The following is a 19,347-nucleotide window of genomic DNA, read 5'->3' as shown; positions in this document are numbered from 1 at the left end:
CGTTATACAGACGGAAAAACAACAGACCGTTTATTTAGAGACAAGTATACAATATATTATTGATTTAATTCTGTTGCCAATTCGAGTCAAAACTTCTATTTAAACATAAAGTATAAAATAATAATAACATAAACACACACACGATTAAAATAATGATCCGCGATAAACCTTCTTAATATTATGAACAAGATGTGTATAATAATCATAATATTCGAAATCATCCAAAACAGTTTATCACATGAGATTATCTGAAATATTCAGATTACGGTGTTTATCTTGTTAATAAGAAAAGGTTTTGTTGCTTGCGTTAGACAAAAACTTCTGATACATTCGTAAACTTTAAAATTATTTTCTGGAAATTTCAAAGACGGCTTACTTCGATGAAAGACCAAAACTCTTATAGTATACGATATTTGTTTTCTTGTGGAATTTCTAGGAGGGAATGCAATTCGGCATTCCAAATGTTGATCGATAAGTTTCACTGAGCACTAAACAGGACGTATTCTTTATGAGCAACAATGACGAAGAAAGTTTATATTAAATATTAGTGTCTACCTTTATTAGCTATCATTTATATATACATTTTGCGATGGGGACGCACACCAAAGATATTCATGTGCGTTGTTTTTATCGATTAAAAAAAAATCATTTCTTGTCATATGCCAGTTTTCCTTAACATACAAGCACAGCCATATGTGTAATGCTTAAATACTTAATGCTTAATGTCAACTGCACTTTTCTGAAACAAAGTATGGTGTAATTACGGCGAATAGTTATTCCTGACGCACTATGTAAATATTACACACCTTTTATCATAGTACCGAACAAAATCTATTTCTATTAGATTTATTATTTCTGCATCAATGTTTCCCTAAATAATTTAAACTTGTAAGGCATTAGTGGCAGGAAGTATTAGAGTTCAACACTGATTTTATTTATCTCTATCGACCAGGTGGAAAATGAGACACATTTGTATATAATAACGATTTATTGGTAATGATTTCAAGGTAATGATTTCGTTATCCGAACGAAAGCACTTACAGAATAAAACCATCCTCGTGTAATATTAGGTTTGTTATTATAAACAAAGAATTAAGAAAAAGACGATTATTTCCAATTCGATTAGTAGGACGATTCATGACAGTTTTGCTTGCATCGGAGTAACAATCGAATATAGAAACACACATAATTCAGTGTAAAAAAATGTCGATTAGAATGAAATAAATCTTCTCGTGAATAGGAAATCGATTTTCCACTCTATCGAGGTTTAAAAAAAGACTTTAAGCGCTAATTCTCACACGTAACAAGAGCCATATTTAAAAAAAAAACTAAGCATTTTTTCATATTTTCTAAGCCATAGCAATGATTAATAGATTCTTCTTACGACCTGAAGAAATAGAAACGCGCAGAACGAAAGAATACGAAGTAATTTTATGTCATGCATTTGAAAATAAAATCCATTGATTTGTTAAGAATGAGTAAAAATAGGAAATAAATATTATGAACGGCGAAACATGTGATTGGCAATTAAAACCCGAGAACAACATGCAACAAAAATACTAGACTTAGCTTATGGATGTTTCTAATAGAAGGATACATTGCTCTGATAGAAATATATAACATATAAAACCGTTTAAATTTAATGTGCCAGTAAACTTTAAGAAAATTCTTTACATATCATCCCCATGTGATGTGACCATCCTAGGGGCGATTAGGCTCACAATGGGGGGAGGTCAAGACTCCCGAAATATTGGAGAAGCCGGGCAGATAAGGATTTTTAAAATTCTTTAATAATCATTGGTGTGCCCGGGTGACGGCAAAAGACCCTGCTGAGAGAAAGATTAGATTTGTGATTTTCATTGTTATGAAAATCGGCAACTATATCATTTTTTTAAAAATTGTACTCAGAAAATGGAATGACACACGACTAAGGATGTTTATAGTTTGAGTACAATGCGCGCGACCTAGAGGATTGTAAGGAATGACCTCTCGGGGTATGAGGGTGTTTGCAGATCCACAGGTCCATCGACGAAATGTTGCATCCCTCTGCTTATTCTTCAAGTATTTTAATGGTGAATGCTTTGGCGAACTGCAGACACTTGTGCCCCCACGACGTAGACACCCTCGACAAACCCGACAGGCAGCTAAATCCCTCCCCCACAGAGTAGAGATCCCTAGAGGTAAAAGATATTTCTACTCCAGTAGTTCCTTCCCCAGAACTGCTAAACTCTGGAATTCTATACCAGGTCCCTGCTTCTCCAAATGTACTGACATGCAGAAGTTCAAGTGTAACGTGAACCGACATCTTGCTGCCCAAATCCTGACATCGTACCCCAGTGGCAATGTGCCTTGTTAAGGGTGAAAATGTAATAAAAAAAAATTAAAAAAAGGTGAAGTCGAGGAGGGTGGAAATTCCCCTAGGGTGACGCAATTGGATACGATTGGTCCAGGAAACAACCCAGTTTCACCCCTCCCCTGGGTATATGAACGAGGCGCAGAGTCGAACCCGTCAGTTAGAGCAGAGTTGAAGCTGAAATTGAAGTCCGAGTTGTTAAAAGTCTGAGACTGTATCTCAATTTGTAAAGAGTCGCCACACCCTCTCTTCTCGCATCACCCTCACCTCAATACCAAGAAAAATCTACCTATCGACTCAACGGAGTCTGTCAAAATCAACATTGAACTGTAGACAATTGTACATAACTATATATTTGTATATCTGTTCTTGAATGTAATCAATAGTATAGAGCACCGAGTTGTTTTTTCTTTTGTGTGCATGAAATTGGTTTTCTACGAGCGCGACGGATCGACGAAGCGGTGACATGTCAATCCTATTGCGAAATTAAGACCAGCCAAATCAACTGATAGGACCTGCCACACGAAGGCACTTTTACTGACCTGCGACGGACGGGTCACACCTATGAGAATTTGTCAGGCTATATATACATATATATATATATATATATATATATATATACATACATATATATATATATATATATATATATATATAACTACTTCATTTATTCACATAAATTTAATATACGAAAGTATAGATTTATGCGTAAACTTTAAGTATTTACTTCAAGAGTGCTTAATACGTAGGTAGAGCTAGTTAGTAATTTATAAAATATATATGGCGATTAAGCTACACTGAATATTCTGCGTTTCATTCAACTATAGGATTCGTCAGGCTTATGCGCGAATTCTGTCGTTGCTTCTTGTTTTTATATATGTTGAGGATTTCTAGTTGGCCAATCAGCTTTCTAGTATCCACCGCGCCCCTTCCTATCAGCCAATGGGCATGCATTTTATCAAACAAATGATCTGTTTTAGAACTAGGTTAGTGGTTTTAGGTGGCCGTTCTCCTTTTTTTTTATACATATAAATATACCTATGTGTACACAATAATGCACATATATATACATATATATATGTGTGTGATGATCGTTTATGTATATTCATATTTATTTAATTTATTTATTTGTTTGTTTTTTATTGTTATTGTTAGTTTAAAAGCTATTTTGTATCGCTATCCTAGAGTAAGTTTTATTTTGTGAACACAGTTGTTTGCTATTTCCCGCCTACAGTTTAATAGATTTTGAGGTTCTTTAAAGTACAGGACAGAAAATTTTTCATAGAGGCATAATTTACATGGGTCGTCTAAATGTCTGGATGTGGTAACTTGTCTCATTATTTTCCATTCGACTACCGGCGAATGTCCGCTTTCTTTGAGTTCCCAGTATTTATTCGCTAGTGTTGTTTTTATACAATAGAAAACAAACAAATACAATAGAAAACAAACAAATAAATAAATTAAATAAACATGAATATACATAAACGATCATCACCCACATATATGTATATGTATATATATATATGTATATATGTATATATATGTGCATTATTGTGTACACATAGGTATATTTATATGTATATAAAAAAAAGGAGAACGGCCACCTAAAACCACTAACCTAGTTCTAAAACAGATCATTTGTTTGATAAAATGCATGCCCATTAGCTGATAGGAAGGGGCGCGGTGGATACTAGAAAGCTGATTGGCCAACTAGAAATCCTCAGCATATATAAAAACAAGAAGCAACGACAGAATTCGCACATAAGCCTGACGAATCCTATTGTTGGATGAAACACAGAATATTCAGTGTAGCTTAATCGCCATATATATTTTATAAATTACTACATATATATATATATATATATATATATATATATATATACATATTCTCTCCTGATGACCCAAAATTATCTATAAGAGGAAATACGCCCAAACGTGACTATATAAAGTTTTAAAAGATATGCTATGACATAGCCCCCAAAACGCACCATCCTATAAAACTTAGACGAGGAAAGCCCAAGAAAGGCGTTTAACCTCTCTGTTGAAATCAACTTTATCCGAAAAGAAAACAGTTAATAAACATCAGTATATACAAGCCTATAAGGTAAGCTGTTTCTCTCAAATACAAAATCTTCTGTTGTTCGCTTGCTTCATAGTGAGTTTCTACTACTGTTCCGATAGTCATTTTTATCCTTGTATATATATATATATATATGTGTGTGTGTGTGTGTGTGCATATATATTAAAAAATGAAATGCGTATGTTAAATGTTTATAAGCCAAATTATAACGCCAAAATTTCCTAAAATAAGAAAAACACCGTTTTCCTTGTTTCAAATAAATATTTTGACGTTACACTTCTTTCTCAGAATATTCCATGTCATGGCATTAAAACAAATCGTATTGGAAATGATTTTCTGTTCTTGATTCTTAAAAAATGTAGTAGTAAAACAATCCGTGTTTTACTTCAATTATAATATCTTTTAATGTCTAGGAGAAAACGCGTTAGCCCGCATGCTATTAATTAGCAATGTTGTGTTCACCGTAATATACGCGTTGTTTACAGTTTAAAATGAAATATATACGTATATTATACGTTTATAAACAAAATTACAACACAAAGATTTTGTAAAAAAAAGGCAATCATTTTTTTTTACTGTAAATGTATTATTTCAATGTAATATGCTTTCTTCGGAATATTTTTTTCGCTTTTTTGAGGCTTGATGTTAAAACGGAAGAATTTAAAAATAAAAATCTGTTTGCTTTTCTTCCATATATTTTTTAATGTCAAAGATTGACAAACTCTGTGTTCCAAGTTCGAATTCAGTTCGTTTCAAAAATCCATTCCAACTAAGGATGTTACCAACCTTCATGTACTTTATATCGTATATACCCAATGTCTTTCAAAAAATAATTCTGAGTAGAATAATATTCGTGAAATCAATGCCAACAATAGAATATTTGCATTCATACAATATGATGCGAATTTGTTTAGGTGCGTCGTCTTTCATGTTAATTTTAGATATAACATAAGATTGATTAGCAGGGCTATGGTAACAGCATGCTCGTTTCATTGTTTTTACCATTGAGAATATATCTTACACAGACGCAGTTATTCAACCGAGGATCACATCACTTTACATAAAACGTATAAGACATCAATAGATATATACCGAGAATCAAAACAAGGGAAAGTATATGCTGTTGTCATAGCTCTAATGATAAGATAATATGGGCGCAGATACGAAACGAACACCAACATCAATTAACGATTAAGGATTTTATATACACTACAGGACGGTACACGTACGTATGCCCAATCTGAGTAATACCAACAATTGTTCTTGTGTTGTTTTTATCCTAAAGCGACATGATGGCTAGCATTAAATACGGTGGGTGAGAACCTTTAAGGAACACAACTGGGATATTATTATCCCCTAACTTGGATGAGTAGATCATAAAGATATACTGCTCCCTTGATCAACGACTGACTCAATAACAATGCGAACAGAAAAACAACTTTAGTCCGGTCGATTTATCAGAACCGGCGTTCCTCAACTGAGTTAAGAATTCATATTCTGTTCTTCCTCGTGGCTTCTTTCGGCAGGGCGGGACAAGCAGATAGTTTTTGTTAATATTCTTGACTCGGAGTCTAAGAAATTTCAATAAAGCAATCCTCGAAATCTGCCCGGGAAATCACAGCTGTCGTTTTACGTTTTCGCACTTTCGAATGCAATAATTCGATCTGCGACTGATCACAGCGATATGTTGTTTTCGTTCAAAGTTCAGGGTTTCGTCTGACAACCTTTATGCCGCAGAATATTTCGTCCTCGTACCGAGAACGTTCCATGTTCCCGCTACCACTGCCAATTTATTTATTTTATATTCTGCTCTAATATCATGTAAAGCGAAGCTCCAGCTGTATAGTATGAAAAACGTCTAATGTTAGTTTTTTGTTAATACACTATTTTATCCCAGTCACCGCTACAAATAGAGCTCTCTGTTTGAATCACGTCTTCTACAAGTTTGTTACTTGAGCAGAAAGGCGTATTAGTATGCCACGAAAACATCTCCTGCCTACATTTTAACAGTTTCGCATAAGGCCATCGGGTAAGAAAAACTGCTCTCATACATATAAACTGTTCCAGTAATCCTTAGCTACTCATTATTAATAATAAGGATGACATTATGATCTTCCTAATTACCCATCAACTTTAGCCGGTTCGGAGTCAAGGTGTATTGGGCGGATACACAGAGACAAGCCGAAATTTGCTGTTGCTTATGGCAGCCCTCAGTCATAGCGAGGCCACCATCTGCATCTGTGTGCACAATGTTTATCTTTTCCGGTGTGGTGCGACTGATTAACAATGGCATGCTTCAGAAGACATTGTAATATTTAGATTGCATAAGAAAGTCGTCAAGTCGTCGTTTCCAATGCTTTGTGGCTATATTTATGTTGCAAGCAAACAGATATTTTCGCGCGTTTACAGACATGTCTGGGAATCTAATATCTCTGTTATTTACACTTGATATGTTTAGCTTCGTACACATGATTACAATCTAGCATTCATTACTTAACTATAATCCTCAGTCGTCGTATGTTTATCCTAAGCAGCCTATTAGCAGTTCGGTCGAAACCCGACGACCTTGTTCCACATACCCGACCTACAAATGGAAAGTTTATTTGATAATATAAAACAGAAAGGTAAATATAAATAGGGACCCTACCTTCTGCAGTTTCATTAAATTTCTTTGCCTTTCTTATTACTGAAAGGTAACTATTATCAACGAAAGGTAACTATTATCACCGATTGATATTAAATGTGAAGTGGTTTTAACGTGTTCTTTTTTCGCACTTTTTAATAAGCCGTTACTTGCACTGAACCTGCTTAAATGTAGGATTCCTCGCTTAAAAGAAAAACCTGTTGTTTTTGGTTGTACTGCCGGGCAATAATAACATAGATATGTTTCAGGCCCTTTCTGTCAAGATTTCTCTGTGAAAACAGAAAGTGAGGTAAAGCTAAACGAGTATAGTTTCTATAAGGTTGATATCGTAAGTAAAACTAGAACTGAAACTCGAATAGGCCAAGAATTCAATTGAATTTGAACTTGGATTTGAGGGGTGCTAATGTCAATTGTTTCTATTGTTTCTATTTATGTGCTGAACCCTACTCTTTTTTTTCTTTAAATTCTTTCTTTTCGTCTCCGCCTTTCGCTATCATGCCAAGTAGGTTTTCACTTGTCGGTGCTTCGTCCTCTCTTAATTTTTCCAGAAAAGCACGGCAGCTTTCGTTTTGATCGCAACTGTCAATTTGAGCTTTCTACTATTGCTAAAGTTGACGAATATGAATAAAGCCATGGACCTCCTGCCCCGTTGCGTTTTTTTTTTAAAATGTCACTCATTCGGGTGACTTATGCCGGACTTTCTCCTAAATTAGCTTTTGTCTCCGATTTGAATTGTTGCCGTTTAGGGGAGCTGCTCTTCAGTTAAGCCGATTCGAACAGTATAATACTTATATTATAAATTATTATTAGAAATCATAATTACATTCACAATTATAGGTATTAAAAATATAAACCGTGTGATTAGTAATTCATGCAGAATAAAATATTTCCAGCAATTAAAAAAGAATTTCAGTGTTAAAATAGTGGACAAAAAGTAAAACGAAAATTAATGTTGAATAGTTAATCGAAAAAAGATTTTTTTTTTCGAAAAAGAAAAGAAAGGCTCTTAAATGAAACTGCTAGTGAACTACCAAAAGTTTCGATATCAATAAATAAAAACACGGATGGAGCAGTGAAAGGAAAAATACGACATTAAAAGAAAAATACCAAAAAAGAGAGTAAATAAAGAATTAAACAGCGAACGAATTTACTAGATTAGATTAACTTCATTAGATAAAAGTAATGCATTTGGGCATATGAAATAAATGATATAAACCCCGTGAAACAAAATACAAATAAAAAGTAAAAGAAAAACACCCGGATGATTATCTGTAACAAAATTATTAAAAACTTCCAATGCATTAAACAAACGGTATTAGATAAAATGAAGACAAAATTTTTACTAAAAATAAAATCAGGAATTAAAAATTTAGTAAATTTTTCATATCAGTAAAACACACACACAAATTAAAAGTTGAAACAAAAACATAAATTACTTAAAAATTAAAGAGAGATGAATACTGTAGGAAAAATGCATTGTTTATCAAAGAAAACAATAAAATATATCGATGCAAAATCTTTTAAAATTCAATAGCTCACACAATTCCCGAAGAAACGTTTATCACACATATTTTGCCTTGCACTTTGTGACCCTAATATACTCTGAATGATTTTCTTACGAGCTAATTTGCACGTGTTCCTGATATAATGCAGTTCCATGTCTCTTTAAGACGTGCACGAAATAGTGTAATTGATCGTTAAGGAAATTAGCATTTGTAAGATGCGTGATTGAAAATTGTATTGGATTTAGATAGAAATTCATCGGTATTTGCATGTCCAATATTTATATATACGCGGAAAAGAAATACATTGAGATATATCGTTTTTGCCTAGTTTTATGTATTTATGAATACTAGCAGAAACCTTGGAAATTCCACGGTAGTTGAAAACGTCATCAGATTAGCAAACAGTAGAATGTCCTTCAATAATTTTAATTTACTTTAATTATTTATTACTTTAGTTGTTATACAATCATTACCAAATTAACTAATAAATATAAAGGATCAGCATCCAATAGTTTCAATACGAAGTAAGGTTTTAATTATAAGGAAACGGTAGAGAATAGGAATACGAATAATGTAATCATCCAGTGTGTGAATGTAAAACGCCCCTTTTCTGTAATAATGACAAAGGATACATAATTACAGTTAACTTAAAGGTAGTCAAAAATTCTGAATTCAGCAAACTCCTTAGTATATGTCCAAACAATACAGAGCCTTAAGGCCTTAATTATACTTATTTGTTAAAGAAGTAAATGAAGATAGAGATAGTTTTGTTATATCCATGGCAAAAAAAGTTAATTATCACAGTCTACATTTGACGCATAGAATAATATTTTAAAAGGTGTACGTATAAATGGTTTAACGTTTTAAAAAAATTGATCATCCTAAAAACCTAATCCCGTCTTATGGAACTTCAAATACTACAAAATAAGTTTGTAATAGTTCCCATTGATAAAGCAGCAAATAATATAGCTTTTATATTTAAAATATATTATATACAACGCTTATTAGAAGAAGTAGGATTTATCGGGAAGTGTTCATATAAATATAAATTAAGTAATAATGAAATCGATAGTATTGTTCTGAACAACATCTTTATTTGTAAAGGATCAGGATTAAAATTAGACGATAAAAACATTCCACGCATGTATTGGTTGCTTAAATTGCACAATTAACAGTTAGCGCTGGTTTTATTTTAGTTGTAAGCAATGTTTAGTTTCAGAACAGTTTCCGATGGTTAGTTGTTCTATACAAGTCCTGGAGGTGACTGGTTCTCAGTAAACAATTCTTGAGTTGGAAGCCACAGTTTAGTTTCAGAACAGTTTCCGATGGTTAGTTATTCTATACAAGTCATGGACGTGACAGTTCTTGAGTTGAAAGCCACAATGCTAAAGATTCTTCCCGTGTTGACCATAGAAAACACATGCAAGTTGCTACAGAAAAAAAAAATTATGGAGCCATTCTGGTTTCTGATTGGTTGATAGCAGAACGTGAATTAATTTGATTCGTCAGTTCCTAGGCCATCGTTTATAAATAGAATCTCCCGACTGTCAGTGACCATAACCTTACATTACCCCCCCCATTACTCGTGATGAGGGACGTGTCTCCTAGTGGCTACGGCTGCAGGGAGACAGGGTAGAGTACTCAAGGATCAATTCTTGACACTCAGCCCGACAGGTGAAGGGCTGGGAATCGGATCATCACCTGTCAGACTGAGGTACACCGCTTGGGTATCACCTAGGAGGTCCACTCTCCCAGCCCTTGCCACCCGCAATTTTTGTTGAGGCAAGAGTGCACCTATTTTAGGAGGCTTGCCTACTCTCCACTTTCCGACTTTGTGTTACATTTTGCTCCAGTGGACAACAGATAAATATCTACCATTTCTTTAGCTCAGAAATATTGCAAAAGGTGCGTGATCAATGTCTATAACGAAGCCACTAAATAAAGCTATAACAGAAGTATTTAAATTAATTATTAATCACATTAATAATGTTCACTGGAAAGTGAAATTCTATAGTAATTTTGAGTAGAAAATAATGCGTATAAAGTAAAAGACGAATTTGACAGCATTAATTCTCAAAAACACTAAACATAGCAACGTATGATTTCACTCCCTTGTATATAAAGATATCACATAAAGAACTGCTGAAAGATATTAATGATACTGTTGATTTATCTTTTGCGGGAGGTAAATTTAATTCAAGATCCAAAGCCCATTAGTGTAACGCGAGGAATACTCAAACTGCTGTTAGCAAAGGTAGTTTGAAAATACTTATAAGTCATCATTATGAGGGAAAGCTACTTTCAAAGAAGAAATAAAAATATTTTTTTAGATGAAGGCATTCCAATGAGTTTAATCTGCCCCTTTCCGGGCAAATTTGTATTTATATAGACTAGAATATATATATATATATATATATATATATATATATATATATATATATATATATATATATATTATTTGTGAGAAAATTAGAACTGGAGTCTAAAGAGCAGAGTTTATTTTAATATACTAGTAATTGTATTAATACTATTAAAAGAAAACAGTGCTCATCATACTATAGGTATATAATAACTCGATAGGTATAGATATCCTAGAGCTATTTTAATATTTAGTAAAACGATTCATAATTGTGGATTAAAGCCAGTTTCAAAAGGAATACAAACAAAATCCAATAGATTGTACGATCGTTTCAGAAACGATTTTCATTTTATTTAAATTGTCAATAAATAGTAACAATTATTTGACAAAAATTTTGTCCTTTAATAACAACGTCTTCTCATCAGCAAAAATGGGGGGGGGCAATTAAAGACACATAAATAAGACTATATATATATATATATATATATATATATATACATATATATATTTATATATATATATATATATATTTAGCCAGTAGAGTTTAGTTTCCTAGAAGTACATCCAATGAAACAACATGCATCTACCAAAGAGTGCTCAATGAGTAAACAAAGCAGGTATATGAAATTTATTTATACACACATTGATGGCTACATATGTGCATACATGTTTCTGTAATCACCCGCGTTGGGAGATTACGTCTTCAGGCCAAGAATTATCGTCGGGAATGATATTTCAAACAAAAACATTTTCTTATTTCGTTTACAAAGTTAGAATGTAACATGGGTGGGGGTATGAGCGGGGATAAGACAAGTGGTTTCATATATAAAGGGGTTACCACACTACTGAAGAAAAAGGACACCTTATTATTATTATTATTATTATTATTAAAAAAAGGTTTTTGCATTTGTGCATGTATTGCTGTGTTTTTATGCGCTGTGTGTGAGCGGGTATCTGTATGTCCATACGTATGTGTGTATGTGAGTAGATGCATGAGTCTATGATGGTGTCTATATGTATATGTGTCTCGTATACGTCTGTGGAGATTTGGGGACACGTGTAGATGGGGATGTGTGTCTGCGCCTGCGGATGGTCTGGCTGTGTGTGTATGTGTTCTGTGTACACTGCTGTGCACATGTGTATGTGTGTATGTGTGTGTATGCTTTATATTTATATATATATGTTTTTTATATGTATGTTTATGTATGTGTGTGTATGTATATGTATGTATGTGTGTATATATATGTGTGTATATATATATGTATATATATATGTATATATATATATATAATTATTATTATTATTAGGATTGTTAGGGGGATTAATATTAGTTTTTGATATAATAACAGTCATGATGTATGGTATCCAGGTGGGTACATGCATCGATATTACTGTGTATGTAGGTAGAGATGTAAACATGTTATAACTGTATGTGAGCATTATATGTCTATGTATGTGTGTGTATGTGTGTGTATGTGTATATAGGCACGGGTGTATCAGGGTGTGGGTGTATATACGTGTATGTATGCGTGAGGAGTTTGATAACTTCCGACGTTTTATTTTTATTTTTGGTGTGTTTGTTTGTTTTTTATTTTTGTATTTTGTTTTATTTTTGTTTTGTTTTGTTTTATTTATTTATTTAATTTATTTTAATTTTAATTTTATTCCGGTCTCGATATAGTTATTGCCTGTTTTCAGTGTGTGTGTGTGTGTATGTGTGTGAGTGTGAGTGTGTGTGAGTAAAATACAACGCTCCTATGTATAGATATAAGCGTATGTTTGCTTCTAGTGTGTGTGTGTGTGTGTGTTTTTGTGTGTGTATGTGCGTGTGTGTGTGTGTGGATTGAAAGGCGCCGGTTCTCAACGCCCATGTGAATGTTTTTAATTTTCAGATCGCAAGACAAAAATACTACATTCTCAATGACATTACGCCATAAAAACCAAAAGATGGGATAGATAAACTTAAAAAAAGGGAATATAAAAAGGTATATAAAAAAGATGTTTATTATCTTCAAAAACCTCACTTGTCCTCTCCCCGCTCATACCCCCGCCCATGTTACATTCTAACTTTGTAAACGAAATAAGAAAATGTTTTTGTTTGAAATATCATTCTCGACGATAATTCTTGGCCTGAAGACCTAATCCCCCAACGCGGGTGATTACAGAAACATGTATGCACATATGTAGCCATCAATGTTTGTATAAATAAATTCCATATATATATATATATATATATATATATATATATATATATATGAATATATATATATATATATATATATAGTTATTGCTTAGAGCTGTCGACTGTCAAGGAGACGGTTGTAGGTTCGATCCACGGCTGGAGAAAGGTGTATGTCTTGCCGCACTGATGAGTTGTGATACAACGAAACAGTACTACATGTGGATGATGTGTATATATATATATATATATATATATCGTAATCAATAAAAATACATACGTAAAGCATATAATTCAGCCAAACATTGTATAAACCGGTAGATGGTAAATAATTATTGGAAAAAGAGACGAATGACACAGATAAGAAGCACTATTTAAATTACATCAATTTGTTAGCCTTATTCATTTTGAGGAAAAAATCCTAGATCCAGTATCAAAATATTTTTGTTCATATATTCTAAGGGACGTAGTGCTCGATCAACACTCCTGGAGAGACATAATTTAATATATTCTTTTGTTTTTAAATCGATGAAACTATGTTTTATGACGAACAACTGATGATTTATAAGAACATTGGTACTATGGTTAGTTTATGTATGTAAAACGGTTCAGCAATGCAGAAAAGTAATTGGATTAGTGACCAAATTATTTTCTAACGATGGACATTTTATCTATGTATTTTTAAAGGTATTAAAGATATTCCAAGACTATATATATATATATATATATATATATATATATATATATATATATATATATATATATTAAGTAATGTGATCTATAATTTAAAAGTTTTAAAAATTTTTTAAATTTAAAAATCAAAATTTAATTAAATTAAAAATCAGTTTCATAAGAAGGAACAACAACACAGTCAATTATCTGTACGATCGTTTCGGAAATCCGTGCTTTTTATTTGTGGTATACATGAAGTCACGTAGAACAATTATACATAGTTTTTTTGGTAAGCACGGTCTCCTCATCAGCAAATTTAGGTGGATTTCTATTGAATTGAAAAGACACCAAAAATAAACCTAGCATTAACAGTAAGACAGATGAATCTGAAAAATTGAAGTAAAAGGTTTGGATTTAAAATTTATAAGAAAATTAATAAGAAAATTGGTATAGGTTAGAGATAGAAATGAGTAGAAAAAATATATATTTTGAATTTACATAATAAATTTGATTTAAAAATATATAGATATATAATTACCTTTTGGTTTTTCTTTTTTTGAAATCAGGAACTGTATTTAAAGTAGTCATTTAGATGTTTGCTATAGCTTTTTATTTTATTGAATGATGAATTTTAAAAAGGGCGACGCTCGTGCAGTAAATTGTTTCCGTTAGCGTATTTTGATTTAGAGACGCTACAGTTAATATCTATAGAGAGAGAGTATTTTTTTTGCAAGTTTTTAAGGGGAGATAATTGTCATGGCTTTATTTATTATTTGATTTACGAGTCTAAGGGCGGTAATTGGTTTAACTTAATTTATTAGAAAAAAAAATCTATTTTTACTAATGAGTTATTTTTAATGATTTAAGGTGGTTTATATTTATTAAATTTAAACCAACGTTTATGATTACACGATAGAATCTCGTGTCTTGAATTTACTAGTTTGGTTGTGCTTTTTATATCTTCATATTTTAAAAATTTTTAGGGTTTCTTTTGTACATAATGTACAAAATTTATCTCCTGGTTTATATGATTTGCAAGTTCTCAATTATTTGCCATTTTAAGTTGAAAGAAATATTGCTATTTTTTAGTTGCCAATATAGTTGGATAGAGTAGTTTGGTTTGATAGAGAGTTATTTTAAAAGAATGTTTGTGCGTTGAAATTCTTATGTTTTATTGGGCCGGATGTGGAACCATATATATTACCTCTTGATTATTATGATTATTTTCCGTTAGGTCTATTGTTGGATTATAATGTGGTGGGTTGGTTAATAATTGATCGGTAGATTGATTTAAGTTGGTGTTATTATTTAATCTGGTAGTTGAGTTATGGCTGTTGATAGGTTCTTGTATATTTGGAGTTCTTGATACTGTTGCAGCTATAGATAACATTTTTAATTTTACATGAGCCTTGTAGGGGACATTTATTTTTTCTTCTACAGTTACAGTCCGATGTATTTTGTATAGTTGCATTTTGTAGTTTATTAATTTTATTATTATTAGAGCTAATTATTTTCTGATGAAGGTTCCTCTAAGAATTTCTAGACTGTCTTCTACTAAATCAATATTTACCAAAAATGAAAAATACTATAATGAAGCCCTTAAAAACTCTGGATATAATTCACAAATTAAATTCATAAATGAAAATGATAGAAACATAAACTGCATTAAAAATAAACCTATTAAGAGGGTAATAACATATAATATGGCAATGTCTTCCCGTATACGAGTTAAGAAAAATAACCAGGAGACAAAAAAAGATAAAACCAAACTACAAATATTAGATAATAATATAAATAAACAACAAACTAAAACCCGCAAACGTAAGAATAGACACAAGGAGATCCTATGGTTCAACCCCCCGTATTCCAAAAACCTAGAAACAAGCATAGCTAGAGAATTTTTTAAAATATTAGATAAGAACTTTAAAGCCCCCCATAGATATAATAAGATTTTCAATAAGAACACAATTAAAGTCTCTTACTCTACTATGCCCAACCTTCATCAGAAAATAATTAGCTCTAATAATAATAAAATTGATAAACTACAAAATGCAACTATACAAAATACATCGGACTGTAACTGTAGAAGAAAAAATAAATGTCCCCTAGGAATAAATCTATTTTGAGTCTTAAATATTTTTATGGTTTAAGAAAATCTAGTTTTTTAAAGCATGCTACGACTTACTTTAACATTAAATGAACTCGGTTATTACATTTTCTACTAGACATGCTATTCCTTTATATGTAATAACACGTTATATGTTATCTTATTTGGATGAAATAAAAAGAAATTGTCGTTTATAGAATCACATCGAAATATAACTCCTTTAATGGGAAACGAGCTATAGAACTGTATATAAGTAAATAATAAGAGCGTTTGTCAATATTTGCCAAAAATATTGTTAAGTGTATCTACTACTAGTATTCGTTTTAATACAGGTTCAATAAAAATGTTATAAGTTTCCTACTATTATTGCACCCTGTGTCTGTTTTACAAATATGTTAATAGGATGTGCTCAATCGAACTCACAGAACCTGTGTCACTTCTCCGTACAAAAATCGGACAATCAGTAAAACCACACCAATTCATTGTTGAGGTTTTGTATGCGAGAAATCTTTGTTTGTTAATAATTTTGTTCTCACAGACAGCTTAACTGGACTTAACTATTTGTTTCTTGTTTTTCTCTATGTACTAACATGGAGAAATTAGAATAGAATCAGAAGTGACATCTCTCAGTAAAACTCCTCACATAGTCTTCCGTAGACATATGGTCAATTAGTACTTTGACCACACGTGAAAGCACTCGTCCACCGACCGATTGATAAGCAAGGAATTGATGGTTAAAAACAAGAAAAAGGTTCCCGTTTTATTTATTATAGAAGACTACCAGAAAAGAAAAAATATAATAAACACTTTTTTTCATTTTTCCTATTGTAAAACTGCATATAATTAGTTTTCGTTTTTGTGAATGATTAATCTTTATACGATATTTAAAACCAAAATCAACGTCGATTGTTTATCGTTATTACTTGTGAGTTAATTTCAGAAGCAGAAAGCCATATTGGAGTGATCTTTTTCAGCGAACAGCCAACTAAAAGCAGTCGTCAAACGACCACATCTAGCATTCAGCCTGCAGCGCCATATCAACTCTGTCATCGTAGAAAAAGTTGAGACAGTACCGTTGGACATTTTTGGATGTTCAAACCGGACCACCTAGGTCTACACTAGTAACTGTGTAAATACTACGGTCGTCCACGTATTGCGTCTTAACAGAAGGAGGTCGGATCTTGGTTAAACAGAGCTGAAAGGTAAAATTAAGGAAATGCCAAAGTCTTAAATACGACTGAAATCGTAGAAATATAGTTTTCATTCCAGTAATTATAAGAACAACTGGATTCATAGACAAGATTTTTTTTGGGGGGGGGGGATAGCAAATATACCGGTTTAATAAAATGTAAGAAACAAAAGATATAGTTGTATTTAAGGGGACGGCCAGAATCATTAGTTGACTTCTCAGTATGCATATTTGAGATAGCGATTGAATGTTTATCGTCTGGTAATATGCTCCATCACTAGAACAAACTGATAAGAGATTTATACAAAATGAATTTGAAACATACAGAATTGTTCAGAACGTAAGTAAATGAATGTTGCTAATTTTATGAAATCTGAATTATCAGTTCCATTACGGAAATGGTAGAAAGCATTTAGTTGGTTGGTTTGTTGTTTTTGTTTTACAGCATACCAACCCTTTTCGGGTTATTTAATGCTGAATCCAAAGATTTAAGAAATTTTTTTTAATAGAATATATTTGTTATTTTCAAGTCGGTTTCTATTTAACCCATAGTTAGGACGCTAACAGCTACTACAACTCCGGGTCAGAGTGGACCTGGGAGCAATGGTAATTAAAGGGAGGCTCCACACTCCCTAAAGCCCGCAAGCTGGGGGCCTCACCACTGGATATAGTTTAAGGTCATATTCAGGACCAGAAAGCATTCGGAGCATTTGTGAATATGCATGAATTAGAAAGAACATTATAAAATGGTAACTTACAATGAATCATGGTTTCTACAACAATATCTTTTATTCAATTTGTTCAAATTGTTTAGGGTTATTTTAATATCGGTTAAAATCAAACGGAACACAAAATTCAGGATTACTTTTTTTTTACTTACGTTAACCCCTGACAAGGCATATCGCCACTTGGGCGTAAGGGATACTATTTGGAACCATGCGTAGAAAATATTTAACAAAAAGGATGGTTTAAGTTTCATTTAAACTTCTGCATATCAGTATATCCAGGGAAACATGTAGTAGGAAGGGAATTACAAAGTTCAGCTGTTTGAAGGCAGAAACTATTGGATTAGAAAGTTTTATCCCCTATAGTGGCCTCAACAGTAAAGGAACGAGATTTTATTGCGAAGCGGATTTATCGAGGATATGTACGTCGTGGGGGCACAAGTACAACAAGTTCATCAGGGCACATCACATTCAAATATTTGTATAACAAGTACAATGATGCAACATTGTGGTGATGTGGCAGGGGTTGGAACATAGTTCACAAAGTAGGACCTATTAGACTGAAAACTCTTTTTTTTATTCTATCCAGGGAGGGAGGAGGCTAGTGGTAGATGAATTTACCCAGGTGTAACAATAATACTCCATGAATGAGCGAATTTTGGCCTTGTTGATTTACACAATAATCTCAGGTGTGAGTAGTCTTTTAGTTTGTTAGAAGGAACTCAACTTCCTCTATGATCTTTAGCATGTCTTTAATGTATTTATTTCGATTCATATCGCCCTCAAATGTTAAGCCAAGGAGTTTAAAGGAAGTATCCTCAGCTAGAGTGTTATTTGTTATGGATTTAAGCCGTATTTGATAAAGGAGAGCAACTTAATCTTACTAACATTAAGTGTTGCCATTCATTTGCGGCCCCATTCCACTTGAGGTCTAAGCTTTTTTTTTTCTATTGTCTTAGATTTATGTACATCCGTTCTTCCTTCATCCCTGTTATAGAACGTTGTATTTTCAGCAAATATATTCATGTCGAACACAATATTCCCAGGAAGGTCATGTATGAATATCAAAAATAATAGTGGTCCGAGGATCGACCCCTGAGGTATTCTCCCATTAATGGTATGCTACTTGGATGTACGTCCATTAATGAAAACCTGGATGGTTCTATTTTCTAAGAAGGATATGCTTATATTTAGTATACATCCAGTTATACGGTACTATTAAATTTTCATTAGCGGCCTTTCGTGCCAGACTTTGTCAAAGGCCTAGGATAACTACAGGGCCTCAGCCCTAGCTTCGCCCGCCTTATCCAGTACATGGTAACTGCGTTCAGAGATGACTGTTAAAATATATACAGTAAAATGACATAGCCTAAATTCATTTTGCTTAGGATGTCTATCCAGTCATGGCTAACAAAATAACAGCACTATACCTCCCCGTGAAGCGAATAACGGGGTTAGCTCGAAATTCCGTCAAAATTCCTAAGTTCGACAGAAACATTCCCAAATTCAACAAGATACACATTAAGAATTACGG

Source organism: Euprymna scolopes, chromosome 4 (assembly GCF_053919585.1).
Source record: "Euprymna scolopes isolate OS-2025 chromosome 4, ASM5391958v1, whole genome shotgun sequence".
Taxonomy (NCBI): domain Eukaryota; kingdom Metazoa; phylum Mollusca; class Cephalopoda; order Sepiida; family Sepiolidae; genus Euprymna; species Euprymna scolopes.
The sequence above is the reverse complement of the archived record's forward strand: the minus strand, read 5'-3'. Positions refer to the sequence as shown.